Consider the following 13,528-nt stretch of genomic DNA (forward strand, 5'->3'; position numbering starts at 1 on the left):
AATAAATAAAAATATTTTTTAAGGGCTGGAGAGATGTCTTAGCAGTTAAGCACTTGCCTGTGAAGACTAAGGACCCCAGTTCGAGGCTCGATTCCCCAGGACCCACATTAGCCAGATACAGAAGGGGGCACATGCATCTGGAGTTCATTTGCAGTGGCTGGAGGCCCTGGCATGCCCATTCTCTCTCTCTTCTCCCTCTCTCTCTCTCTCTCTCTCTCTCTCTCTCTCTCTCTCTCTCTCTCTTTGTCTCTCTCTCTCTCTCTCAAATAAATAAAAATGGGCAAAAAAATTTAAAAAAATATTTTTTAAATGATGAGTTGCTGCTACAGGTTAGGAGGGGACAAGGGAAGAATGGATGGACAGAGTTTAAGGACAGTGAAACTAAGAGTCAACAGTGATGACACAGGGCACCCTACATGATCCAGATCTGTACACAGTGTAGCACGGAGAGTGAGCTCTTATGCAAACTTGAACTTCAGGAAACTATGACTGGGCACTCTAAGCTCATCAGTTCTACATGCACCTGAGGACCATCTGCAGTGGGATCGTTGATCGTGGAGGAAGTTCTATGCATGCTGAAACAAGGGGCACTCAAGTTAACAATGCATCTAAAAGCGCTCTGAAAAAATAAATTTATTGATTGCAAGGACATGACTACAAGCCACCAGGCAGTGAGGAAAGACCAGAAACTTATAAACATAATCAACAAAATAAAAAAATGGAAAATGCCTGGATGAGTGGTAAGCATGATACAATCATGAACACATCATGTTCATAACTGTGATATGAACTGAGACATTACACAATTTGCACTGAGGATTTTCCAGACGAACAGCACTAAAGAAGAGATGTGGCATATGATGACACAGTCATAGATGTTCACCTCCACAGGTGTTTTATTTTATTTTTTTTTTTTCTTTTAAAGAATAAAGCGTATTTCAAATAGGTAAAGAAAGAACACAAACTCTCCAGGGAGGAGAGGATTCCAGAGCCCCAATGAGAGGTGGACTTATATGGAATGAGGAAAACCCAACCATCCAGAGTCTGTGATTGGTCAGCTTAAATGAAGACAAAAAAAAAAAGCACAGGTTGGTCCATGATACACCCAGTAGTGCCCAGGTCTCAGAAAGTCCACTAAGCCAGCCCACCAGCAGGAAAATTCACTTAGTTCAAGAAGGAAGTGGGGTCACCTTCTTCACCATCTTAAGTCAGAATATAACCACTTTCCAGGGGCCATTTTTATCTGTTTGCCTAGCCAAGGAAACTATCTAACGCTCCACATGGCTTTTGTCATTAGTTTTGACATGAATAAGGTCCTCACAATAGCTACAGCCATGTAGACAACTTTTGCTGCTATAAGTTAAATTCGTAAGTGATTCTTGGGAACCCAGACTGAGACAAAAGAGACAGGTTCATAGGTGAAACAGTCTCCAGTGTACCAACTTGGAAATCTAAGATTTAATTATGAATATGCTGCAGTGACATGAAGTCAGCATCTATAGAGTCGTACTTTCTGGGTTCAAATCCCAGATTCTCTGATGACTTGTTGAGCCTTTGGAAAATGTACCTATGAGCAAATGAGTTCATGAAAGCAAAGTGCTTCGAACAAGACACTGAAGGTTTGACTGTCAAATTTTAAACAGAAAGGTGATGAAAGTGAGTGAGTTCACTTATGGGCACAGATAAACAAATGGTCTGTATGGTCAGAAGATAAAGAGCAAATACCTCTCTCTCTCTCTCTCTCTCTCTCTCTCTCTCTCTCTCTCTATATATATATATATATATATATATATATATATATATACACACACACACACATATATATGTATTAGATATATAAACAAACACACATCTGTATACTAACAGTTATAGTAATAACCATAGTAAATACTTAAGAATATTATTTGTACCTGGACTCAGCTCACAAACCTGAATAGTTAAAATACAGATACCAATGGAGAAGGGACACATGCCAGACACATGTGTGTGTTCAAATGCAAGCTCATGCTTGCTTGCTTGCAATGCCTGACTGCTGGGATTCAAATCCCCAGTATCCAGGTAAAGCCACACACCCAAAGTAGCACCAGCATACGCAGTTTGTTTACAGTTGCAGAAGACCCCGATGTGTCCATTTCTCTCTCTCTCTCTCTCTCTCTCTCTCTCTCTCTCTCTCTCTCTCTCTCTTGATCTCTCTGAAAATAAATAATAAACAAAATAGTTTGAACTCAACAACTCTCTACCCCCACCCAGCTGCTATGTTTTGTCATATATTAGAGTTTTCATGATTTTTTTGTTTATAGTTTCAATGTCATTATTTCTGGATAATGTTTCACAGGTGTAGAGACTTGGCTTTGTCATTATAACTCAGTTACTTAGAAGAATACCTGGTAGACAGTAGATACTGAATACATACTTTCAAATGAAAAGAATGAACAAAAAATTAAATAAAATAACAAAGATGCTAAACCTATACCTCATTTCTCCATGAGATAACAGAGAATGAAGGCACTTTATCCTAGAACACACATTAGGCAACAAAACCATTAATAGTTTTTTGACTCGACTAAATAAAGACAAGCCCTCTACAAACATTTTATTAAAAAGGCCTTGGGGGAAGCCAGGTATGGTGGCGCACACCTTTAATCCCAGCACTCAGGAGGCAGAGGTAGGAGGATCACCATTAGTTCAAGGCCACCCTGAGATTACATAGTTAATTCCAGGCCAGCCTGGGCTACAGTGAGCCACTGTCTCAAAAACACAAAAACAAACGAACAAAAAACCACAAAAAAAAAAAGGCCTTGGGGTGTATTTATCTGATTTTGCACCTAAAAGCCTCATCTCTTGTTGTCCAACATGAATTTGACTTTCTTTTTTTTTATTTTTTTTTGTTTATCTTTTATTTATTTATTTATTTGAGAGTGACAGATAGAGACAGAAAGAGGCAGAGAGAGAGAGAGAGAGAATGGGCACGCCAGGGCCTCCAGCCACTGCAAACAAACTCCAGACGCATGCGGCCCCCTTGTGCATCTGGTTAACATGGGTCCTGGGGAATCGAGCCTCGAACCAGGGTCCTTAGGCTTCACAAGCAAGCGCTTAACTGCTAAGCCATCTCTCCAGCCCATTAATTTGGCTTTCATCAGCAGCAGGGTTCCTGTGATCACTTGAATCTATGTGTTGTTGAAGTTGAGTTTGCAGCTTCTGACCCTGCTACATGGAGGCAAGCCACTTTGGGGCAGATCTGAATTCCAACCTAAGGTATGTAGGGTGAGCTCTGTCAGGGTCCCTTCCATTTTGGTGGTGATGGTGGTTTTACTCTCTGTGGGGATCTGTGGAAGGGGGGCAGCATCTTCCACCATTATGGAACTGCCCCTGGATCTGTAAGCCTGAAATAAATCCCATTCTTTTCATAAACTATGTCTGGCTTAGAGGTTCATCTCAGCACTGTGGAGCTGACTATGACCTTTATCCTCCCTAGAATATTTGCTCTTTCTCTTGTCCTTCAAAACCAGCTATATCCCATTGTAATATTCCATTCACACCACTGTGAACTGTAGATCCCAGAAAAGAAAATGCCACAGCTATGTCAAAGACTCTACAGGGCTGTGAGATGGGAGCCTCATAGTTGTGAGGAGTTGGAATGTCCAGATCCAGGGCCGAATTATCTTGGACTATCTTTAGTCCCTTAGTAGCCATTCATCGCCCACCTCCAGGTCTGACATAATTATCATGTAAAACCTTTTGGGATGGATGAACAAATCCCTAGCTTCTATCAATCCCCAAACTAGGAATGTCTTCAGATAACATTTGAAACCTTTACAGACATGACCTTGCCTTGCTGTAGCACACCTTCCTGATGTTTCCACCAAGGTACTTAAAAAGTGACCCATGTGTAAATTTTGCTTTTATTTATTTATTTGCTTATTTACTTATTGCAAGTGGGGAATGGGCATGACAGGGCCTCTTGCAACTGCAACTAAACTCCAGATATGGGGCTGGAGAGTGATTTAGCTGGTAAGGCATTTGCCTATGAAGCTAAGGACCCAGGCTCGATCCCCTAGTACCCATGTAAGCCATATGCACATGGGTGGCACATGCATCTGGAGTTCATTTGCAGTGTCTGGAGGCCCTGGTGCATCTATTCTCTTTCTCTCTCTCAAATAAAAGCAAAATATTGAAAAACAAAACATTCCAGACAAGTGTACCACTTTGTGCAACTGGCCTACATGGATACTGGGGAGTCAAACTTGGGCAAGAGCTTTTAACCACTGAAGCATCTCTCTAGCCTCATATAACTTTGTTTTTTAACTACAAAATATTCATGAAACTATTACCATATTGGAACATTAAGGGTAATATAACTCCATGTTTCCTTACACATGGTCACTCATATTCATATCCAGAACAAACTGTCTGTCTCTTAATCTCTCTTAAAGTGAGAGCAATGTTTTGTATGGACACCATTCCAAGCCAGTATAAACACTTGTTTCAGCTATTTTAGTTCTTTTTTATTCTTTTTTAATTTTTATTTATTTGCAAGCAGAGAGAGGTAGAATATTCAATAGTTCTTTTTTATTTTTAACTGATTAATAAAAACAATAAAAATTAGCCAAAAAAAAAAACAAGAAAAGAAAAAAAGTGAACTGAAATTGGAACTCAACAAAGGAATGGATACTATATAGAAAAAGGCAGTAGAAAATACACACCTAATTAAACTAGTGTAAACCTCTCTAAAAGCACTCAAGAACAGAGTTAATAATGTAGAGAACAGAACCTCAGAGCTAAAAAATAAAACAGAAGAAATAGTTGGGGAGTCCATTAATAAGTAGGATACCCTAAAATGTCCTGACATTCAGACCATAGGAATACCAGAAGGGGAAGAAATTCAGACCAAAGGAATGGAGAACTTATTCAACAAAATTATCGAAGAAAACCTTCCCATCCTCTCAAAAGAGAGTCCCAACAAGGTACAAGAAGCTAACAGAGACTGTACCAAAGAAGAAACTCCCCAAAACACATCATCATTAAAACTCTAAACAAACCTAACAAATAAAGAGTGTGAAAAGCAACAAGAGATGAACACATTACATACAAAGGCAGCTCCATCAGAATTACCTCAGATTTCTCAATGGAAAGCCTGAAAGCCAGAAGGACCTAGAATGGAACAGTGAAAAATCTAAAAATCTATGGCTTCCAACCCAAACTACTGTACCCAGTGAAAGTGTCCCTCATAATAGATGGTGAAATAAAAGCTTTCCATGATAAAAATCCAGCTCTATGACTATATGAATGCAAACCCAAACCTACAGAGAATATGTTAGGGAATTCTCCACAAAGAAGAGTCAACCAACCATCCTCAAGAGCTCACAAGAAGCAGACCACAGTAACTAAAACTAGAGAAGGATCAAAAAAGTACAAAGTTTATGAAAACACCAAACCCCACAAAGCACTCCAACATGGCAGGGACTAAATCAAACTTAACAGTTATTACCTTAAATATTAGTGGTCTTAATTCACCCATTAAAAGACACAAAGTAACAGGGTGGATAAGAATAATGGACCCTTCATTAAGAAACCTACCTTACCACAAGAGACAGACACCACCTCATGGTGAAAGGATTGAAAATGATATTCCAAGCAAATGGAATTATGAAACACACAAATGTTGCTATATTAATACCTGATAAAATAGACTTCAAACCAAAAATATTCAAAAGGGAACAGAATACCACTTCTCACTCATCAAGGAAATGATCCAACAAGAGGGTATCACAATCATAAATCTATGCACACCAAACACAGGTGCACCACAATATATAAAACAAAACCTACTTGACAACAGAAATAAATACCAACACCATCATACTTGGGAACATTAATACTCCAGCATCATCAATAGATGAATCATCCTAACAGAAAATCAAGAGAGAAGTAAGAGAGTTCAACAACACAATAGATCAACTAAACCTAACAGACATCCACAAAACATTCTACCCTAAATTTACAGAATACACATTCTTCTCAGCAACCCATGGAACATTCCCCAAAATTGATCTTATATTAGACTGTGCATGCCTCCATAAATTCAGGATTTGACATAATTGACAGATTGACAAAATTTACATAATTTCCTGCATAATGTCATATCACAATGCTGTAAGCTATAAATTAACAACAAAAGCTGCTTCTGGAATTCCACAAGCTCCTGGAGACTAAACAACACACTTTTGAACAATAAATGGGGAGTGAAGGAAGTCAAAAATTAAATTGTCAAATTTCTAGAATTGAATGACAAAGAGAACACAACTTGCTAAAATTTATGGGACACAATGAATGCAGTCCTAAGGAGAAAATTCTTAGCACTAAAAGCCTTCATAACAAGGACAGAGAGATCCCAAATTAATAAACTACCTAAGGCATTGGAAAACAAGAAGAATCCAACCCAAAGTGCTCTGGAAAAGAAATAATCAAGATCAAAGAAGAAATTAATGAATTGGAAACTAAGAAAACTGATGAAATGAAGAGCTGGTTCTTTGAAAAAATGAAACAGATTGATAAACCCCTAGCCAATTTGAGTAAGCAAAAGAAAGAGATGCTTTAAATTAACAAAATTAGAAATGAAAAAGGAGAGGTCACAACAGACATCATTGAAGTTGGAAGGATCATCAAGACTTACGTCCAAACCTCTACTCCACAAAAGTTGATAATCTGGAAGAAATGGATGGATTCCTAGACAGATATCACCTACAAAAACTAAACTCAGAGTATATTAATCTCCTAAACAAACCTATGACATCCATTGAGATCAAAAAGGTAATCAAAAACCAGCCCAAAAGATGAGTGCAGGACCAAATGGCTTCTTAGCTGAATTCTACCAAAGCTTCATGGAAGAACTGAAGCCAGTTTTTTTCAAAATGTTCCACATAAATGGAGAACAGGGAATGCTCTCCAATTCCTTTTATGAAGTTAGCATCACCCTGGTAATAAAACCAGACAGTAATACAACAAGAAAAGAAAATTATAGGTCCATATCCCTGATGAACTTAGATGCAAAGATCCTGAACAAAATCCTCACAAACCAAATTCAACAACACATGAAAAATATTATCCACCTTAATCAAGTAGGCTTCATCCCAGGGATGCAAGGATAGTTCAACATACGAAAATGGAAATCAGTCAATGTGATTCACCACGTAAACAAACTTAATCACAAGAACCACACGATCATTTCAATATATGCAGATAAGGCCTTGACAAAACACAACATCATTTCATAATCAAAACAATGGAGAGAATAGGCATGAATAGTTTATATCTCAACATAATAAAGGCTATACATAAAGCACCTAAAGCCCAAGTAATTCTTAATGGGGAAAGACTCAAGGAGTTCCAATTGAGATTAGGAACAAGATAGAGGTGTGCACTCACACCATTTCTCTCCAACATAATACTAGAAGTCCTAGCCCAAGCAATAAGAGAGGAGAAAGAAATAAAAGGGATACAAATTAGAAAGAGAGTGGTCAAATGACATGATCCTATATATTAGTTACCTAGAAATCTCCATCTTAAAACTTGTAAAGGTGATTAATTCTTTCAATAAACCGGAAGAATACAAACAAAAGAAACAAAAAGTTAGTAGCCTTTCTATATGCAAAGTCAAAATATGCAGAGAAAGAAATTAGTGTGTTTGTCCCATTTTCAATAGCAACAAATAATAATAATAAGTACCTTGGAATAACATTAATCAAGAAGATGAAAGACCTACATAATAAAAACACTCAATAAAGAAACTGAGGAGGACTTGAGAAGATAAAAGGACCCCACATGCTCCTGGCTTGGTAGAATTAATATCATGAAAATGGCAATTCTAAAAAAAGCATTAAACAGATTTAATGTAATACTAATAAAAATTCCAACATCATTCTTCACAGAGATTTAAAAAATGATCTCAAAATTCATATGGAATAGAGCAGGCCTCAGATATCCAAACATATCCTCAGCAAAAGAAACACATCTGGTGGTATCACCATACCTGATCTAAAGCTATATTACAAAGCCATACTAACAAAAACAGCATGGTACTGGCATAAAAACAGAACTATAGCCCAATGAAATAGAATTGAACACCCAGACTCTAGGCCAAGTAACTATAGCCACTTGATCTTTGACAAAGATGCCAATGACATAGACTGGAGGAAAGGCAGCATCTTCAACAACTGGTGAAGGACAAATTGGATAACCATATGGAGAAAAATGAAACTAGACGCACACATCTCACCATGAACAAAGACTTCAATATAGGACCTGAAACTCTTTCCTACTAGAAGAAAAAAGAGGAGGAACTCTCCATGATATAGGAGTGGGGAAAGACTTCCTGAACAAAACCCCAGTAGCTCAGGAACTTAAACAATCCCTCAATCAATAGGATCTCAGGAAGCTAAAAAGCTTTTATAGACAAACATACCATAATCAGAGCCAATAGATTACCCAGAGAATGGGAGAAAATTCTTGCCAGCTATACCACTGACAAAGGCCTAATATCTAGAACCTACAAAGAACTCAAAAAACTAAACAATAAAAAATCAAACACCCCATTCCAAAAATGGGGCAGAGACATGAGTAGGGAGTTCTCAGAGGAAGAAATAAAAATGGCTGACGCATGCTTAAAATGTTCAATATCCCTAACCATCAGGGAAATGCAAAATAATACAACCATGAGATTCCACCTTACCCCAGTAAGAATGGAAATCATTAAAATAATCAAATGATGTCAGGCATGGTGGTGCATGCTTTTAATCCCAGCACTCAGGAGGCAGAAGTAAGAGGATCGCCATGAATCCGAGGCCACCCTGAGACTACATAGTGAATTACAGGTCAGCCTGAACTAGAGTGAGACCCTACCTTAAAAACCAAAAATAAAAATAAATAAATCAAATGACAACAAATGTTGGTAAGGATATGGAGAAATAGGAATCCTCATTCATTGTTAGTGGTATTGTAAGCTTGTTCAACCACTACACAAATCAATATGAAGATTCCTGGAAATGATGAATATAGAGCTGCCAACAGACCCAGTTATTCCCTTACTGAGTATTTACCCTAAATACTTCACTACAGAGATATTTGTGCAACCATGTTTATATCTGTTCAATTCATAATAGGTAGGAACTAGAATCAACCCAGGTGCCCATCACTGAATGAATAGGTAATAAAATTGTGGTACATTTACAAAGTGGAATTCTACTCAGCAGTAAGAAAATAAAACCACAATTAAATTTGTAGAAAAATGATAGAGTTGGAACAGATCACACTCAGCAAACTCACATAATCACAGAAAGACAGTCACCACATGGCTTCACTCATCTGCAGTTATAAACTAGATCAGCTTGAGTTGTTGACTTGATAGGCAACTTGAGGCCCAGACAATAAGGAAGTAAAGTCTTAAGGGGTGGGTAAGGGTATCCAGGAAATACACAAAACTGAACCCAAAATGATTTGGTACCATAGAAGCCTTTTTCCTTGAAGATAGAACTTGCAACAGGAGCATGGAGGGAGCACCTGAAAAGAAGAGCTCTGGAGAGGGTAGGATGAAGCCTAACCTTAAATTTTTATTTTTATTTTATTTGGGGGGGGGGCGCTCTGGTCCATAACTCACAGTACCATAATACAGTTACCACCACAATGAGCTATTTATTGGTCAGTGAGTCCTACAAGGTACCCAAAACAAGACAAGCATCTGTCAAAGCACTTGATTACCCACCTGAGGTAAATGGAAAGACCCTACTTCTGAAGACACCATACACTGTCATCATGGAACATGGAGGGCCCTGACTGGAATCCAGAAGAGAGCCAGACAGTTGGCTCATCTAGTGCTGGAAAGCACTACACGAGCAACTGGGGGAAAGTGGCCAACAATATCAAAGCAACCAGGGGTCTAAGCTACTCATAAGCAAACCCCCTGACAAGATGTGCACACCGGTCCAGCCTTGGTGGGTAACCAACAGCTTTCTGATTGTCTAAGAGATCCGCTCAGTGGAAAGGAACCCACACCTGGAACTGTGAACCAGGTCAGAATCCCATGGAGACAAAGATTGAGCTGTCCAATGTCAAGCTTCCACTGATCTTGGGCTAAAATAGGGACAACATACATAAAAGGCTCCTTAAATTAATAACACTCATCCCATTTGACCTGTGATGACTTCATTCTCCCTTGGAGAATCTGTTTTTCTTTTTCAGATAGCAGTGGTACCCAAGGAGATAAACCACCCCTCCCACTTCAGAAAGATGGATTCAGAAATGTGACTTTTCTGCAAAAGAACCACCAATTTCTTGTGCCACTTTTTGCATCAGATTTTACAAGGGTGCTGGGGAATTGAACCCTGTCTGGAAGACCATGGAAACAAGCACTTTTAACCACTGAGCCATCTCCTCAGCCCTGGAAACGTGGTTTCTTTGTTAGTTTGTAAGAGGGACCTGCTTTGTTGAGAACTAGTATGTTTATTCTGCCTGGAGGAAAATAAGCTAAAAACACATGAAATACACTGAGTGACTGAAAATGTGAAATGATGTTCTCTGGCCATGCTGTTTATGAGGAAAAATGAAGTAAATGCCTTTGAGCCACATTTTTATATCAAACCCCAAATTCTTTGCATTTCAGGGGCACAGGACGCCTGACATGCTATACACCCTTTTCCTTCCATGAATGATCCGTAACGTTGGCTCTGTGAAGGCTTTTCTAGTCTCTGCTTCATCCCCATCTGCTGATTGAGCTGTCATTTCCACCTTCCCTTCTTGCCCTGTTTCAGTCTCACAGGGATAACTACATCATCTGTTTACCTCCCCTCAACATAGCAAATGTGCCCTCACCTGAGGAAGCTTTCCATTTCTTTTATATTTAACACATTTTTATTGACAACTTCCATAATTATAAACAAGAAAACATGATAATTCCCTCCCCTCCCCCACTTTCCACTTCACATATCCACTCTCCATCATTTCCCCTCTCCCTCTCAATTAGTCTCTCTTTTACTTTGATGTCATATTTTCCTCTTATTATGAGGGTCTTGTGCAGGTAGTACCAGACCATCATGAGGTCATAGACATCCAGGCCATTTTGTGTCTGGAAGAGTGCATTATAAACAGTCCAATCTTTACTTTGGTTCTTACATTCTTTCCACCACTTCTTCTGCAATGGACCCTGAGTCTTGGAAGGTGTGATGGAGATGTTTCAGTGCTGAGCACTCCTCTGTCACTTCTTCTCAGCACTACGGTGCCTTTTGAGTCATCTCAGAGGTCACTGCCATCTGAAAAGAGAAGATTCTTTAACCAAAAATGAGAGTAGCATTAATATATAGGTGCAAACATTAAGAAAAATGCTTACAGGGCAGTTTGGTGAGCATAATATATGCATTTAGCCTGACACTAGCAGGTGTTACATCCCTAGGGCTCATGACTACCCCTGTTTTAGGTTTTCAGTACCAGTCATGTGTTCCCTTCCATGGAGCAGGCCTCCAGTCCAATTTAGAGAGTCGTTGGTTTCCACCATAACAGATATGCCACTATTGCACCCTTTGGCTCATTTGGCCTGGCTGGTCAAATTTAAAGGCTTGCAGTGTCCAATCTTGTTTACTTCCACTGATGACTTCTCTTTCCCATAGGGCTGCATGTAACATAGTTTTTTCAAACTTACTGTCAGCTGGTCCAGAGGGAGGAGGTTTTCAGCTCACCCCAGCTTGATCTCTCAGTGACCTTGCAGCCCAATCATGTTGAATCTTCAGCAATAAAGCTTTCCATTTCTAAAATGAAGTTAAGGATCAGAGCCCATTCTTTTTTGCTATTTATTTATTCATTTATTCATTTATTGATTTGCTTATTTGTTATTTGTTTATGAAGAACAGGGTATCAGTATGTGGCCCAGGATGGCCTGAAATTCACAACCTTACTGCTTCAGCTTCCAAAAGCTTGTAATGTCAGGCCTTCCTTTACATGCTCACCTTCAAATCACAACATGAAAAGCTTCTTTTGACATTCACAAAGCTTATCATATACTGAGCCCTAAAGCAGTTTAAATAACTTTCAATGATTGTGATTACCAAAAGATGTTAGAGAAATATTTACTGTACGCTTACAATAATGAGAAAAAGCAGAAGCAATAAAAATGTTCAATTCTAATATGAGTAAGCAAGATTATATCAGTTAGATGTGCCTTAGGCAATCATTATAATGAAAAGTAGGAAAAATACAAATCTTTAAAAAAAAAAAAGCCAGATATGGTGGCACATGCCTTTAATCCCAGCACTTGGGGTCAGAGGTAGGAGGATCACCGTGAGTTCGAGGCCACCCTGAAACTACATAGTGAATTCCAGGTAAGCCTGGACTACAGTGAAACACTATCTCGAAAAAAAAAAAATCCAGGTGTATAGTGCACACCTTTAATCCTAGCACTTGGGAAGCAGAGGGAGGAAGATTGCCATGAGTTCAAGGCCAGCCTGAGACTACATAGTGAATTTCAGGCCAGCTTGAGCTAAAGTGAAACTCTACCCCCAAAAACCAAAAAGAAGAAGAAGAAGAAGAGGAGGAGGAGGAGGAGGAGGAGGAGGAGGAGGAGGAGGAAGAAGAAGAAGAAGAAGAAGAAGAAGAAGAAGAAGAAGAAGAAGAAGAAGAAGAAGAAGAAGAAGAAAGGGAAGGGAGGGGAAGGGAGGGGAGGGGAGGGGAGGGGAGAGGAGGGGAGGGCAGGGGAGGGGAGGGGAGGGGAGGGAAGGGGAGGGAAGGGGAGGGAAGGGAAGGGAAGGGAAGGGAAAGGGGAGGGGAGGGAAAGGGGAGGGAATGGGGAGGGGAAGGAAAGGGAAGGGAGGGGAGGGGAGGGGAGGGGAAGGGAAGGAAGGGGAGGGGAGGGGAGGGGAGGGGAGGGGAAGGGAAGGGAGGGAAAGGGAGGGGAAGGGAAGGGAAGGGAAGGGAAGGGAAGGGAAGGGAAGGGAAGGGAAGGGAAGGGAAGGGAAGGGAAGGGAAGGGAAGGGAAGGGAAGGGAAGGGAAGGGAAGGGAGGAAGAAAGAAAGAAAGAAAGAAAGAAAGAAAGAAAGAAAGAAAGAAAGAAAGAAAGAAAGAAAGAAAGAAAGAAAGAAAGAAAGAAAGGAGGGAGGGAGGGAGGGAGGGAGGGAGGGAGGGAGGGAGGGAGGGAGGGAGGGAGGGAGGGAGGAAGGAAGGAAGGAAGGAAGGAAGGAAGGAAGGAAGGAAGGAAGGAAAGAAAGAAAGAAAGAAAGAAAGAAAGAAAGAAAGAAAGAAAGAAAGAAAGAAAGATATAAAGCTATACTTAACAAATATTTCGTGAGATAACTTGTAAATACACACATGTATTTTTTCTTTCTTTCTTTTGATTTTTCAAGGTAGGGTCTCAGTTTAGTCCAGGCTGACCTGGAATTCACTGTCTATTCTCAGGATGGCCTTGAACTCATGATGATCCTCCACCTCTGCCTCCCAAGTACTGGGATTAAAGGCGTGTGCCACCATGCCTGGCTACACACATGAATTTTTA

Source organism: Jaculus jaculus, chromosome 8, assembly GCF_020740685.1.
Source record: "Jaculus jaculus isolate mJacJac1 chromosome 8, mJacJac1.mat.Y.cur, whole genome shotgun sequence".
NCBI lineage: Eukaryota > Metazoa > Chordata > Mammalia > Rodentia > Dipodidae > Jaculus > Jaculus jaculus.